This window comes from Phacochoerus africanus, chromosome 9 (assembly GCF_016906955.1).
Source record: "Phacochoerus africanus isolate WHEZ1 chromosome 9, ROS_Pafr_v1, whole genome shotgun sequence".
NCBI classification, from domain to species: Eukaryota; Metazoa; Chordata; class Mammalia; order Artiodactyla; family Suidae; genus Phacochoerus; species Phacochoerus africanus.
Genome location: NC_062552.1, coordinates 213,291 through 214,490, shown reverse-complemented (window position 1 = coordinate 214,490; position 1,200 = coordinate 213,291).

The window sequence follows — 1,200 nt, the reverse complement described above, 5'->3', positions numbered from 1 at the left end:
GGGGGGGCCACCTCACACGCGATGTTTGTCATTCAGTCAAAAACTGAGACACACAGAAGATTTAAGGGAAAAAAATTTTTGTTAAGAAATCAAGTAACCGGGAGTTCCCCATGGTGGCTCGGCTGGTTAAGAACCTGACCCAGGATCCATGAGGACGCGGGTTCCATCCCTGGCCTCACTCAGTGAATTAAGGATCTGCCGAATTGCCGAGAGCTGTGGTGTAGGTCACAGGTGTGGCTCTGATCCGGTGTTGCTGTGGCTGTGGCTTAGGCTGCAGCCGAAGCTCTGATGTGACCCCTAGCCTGGCAGCTTCCATATGCTGCAGGGGCTGCCCTGAAAAGAAAAAAAAAGGAAATCAGGCACTCGACAGACCACACCCGGAGATGACCCGGACACTGGAAATAGCACACAAACAACCAGGACTGACCTACAGCAGATCCTGGCAGAGGGCAGCATGCAGGACCGTGGGCATCAAGGCAGAGAGCCAGTCAAGGATCCAAAGGAAATGCCAGAAACGCAGACACAGCATCGGAGGCGCAGGTCCCTTCCACAGGCTCCTAGCAGGGTGGACACACCCAGGGAAAAAGTCCATAGCAATTATCCAAAGGAAATGAAGACTCGGGGAGAAACTGAACAGGGCATCCAGAACCTGTGGGACAACATCCGATGGTCTAAATAGAGACAGAATCAGGGAGAATTATTGACGAGATAATAGCTGAAAATTTTCCAAATTCAATTAAAACAACAAGCCACAGATCCATGAAGCTCCAAGAACCTCAACAGGATAAACAGGAACATAAAGGCACAAACACACACCCGGATACATGTCCGTGCTTGCAAACGTAGAGAGGCTGTCTTCTCGGCGCCAGAGAGAAAGAAATATCACACCGAGAATTACAGAAGACTTCTTATCCAAAATGATGCATGCCAATGGCAGTGGATAAGCATCTTTAGTACTGAAAAAACGTTCCTGTGCAGGATTCTGTACCAAATCAAAGTATCTCTCAAAAATGAGGGGGGTACAATATAGCTGTTTTCAGACAAACCAAAGCTGAGGCAACTCATGTCCCGCAAACAGAGAAGCTGAGAGAACTCCACGTTTCAAGAAACAAAGTTTTTCGAACAGGAGATTATTGTTTACACACTGAAGAACCCTGAAAATTGAAAAAATGGGAATATAAAAAATCGACATTTTTCCTA